The sequence below is a fragment of the Barbatula barbatula genome (genome assembly GCF_947034865.1).
Source record: "Barbatula barbatula genome assembly, chromosome: 21".
NCBI classification, from domain to species: domain Eukaryota; kingdom Metazoa; phylum Chordata; class Actinopteri; order Cypriniformes; family Nemacheilidae; genus Barbatula; species Barbatula barbatula.
The window spans coordinates 302,397-302,618 of NC_136784.1; positions in this window are offsets into that span (position 1 = coordinate 302,397).

Sequence of the window (222 nt, forward strand, 5' to 3'; positions counted from 1 at the left end):
CTCTCTGAACTGATATTTCTGATATCATAATACAGAGAGAGAGAGAGAGAGAGAGATGTTTGTGTGGGGTGGATGGATGGAGGCAGTGTGTGTATTTATAGCCGCAGATATGTACAGTCTACAAAGGTTCAGTGTCCTGAGGGATGAATCACCACAAAAACAAGACAAAACACTGACAGCTGCCCACAGACACACAAATGTGTTTTTCTGTAAACTCTCACA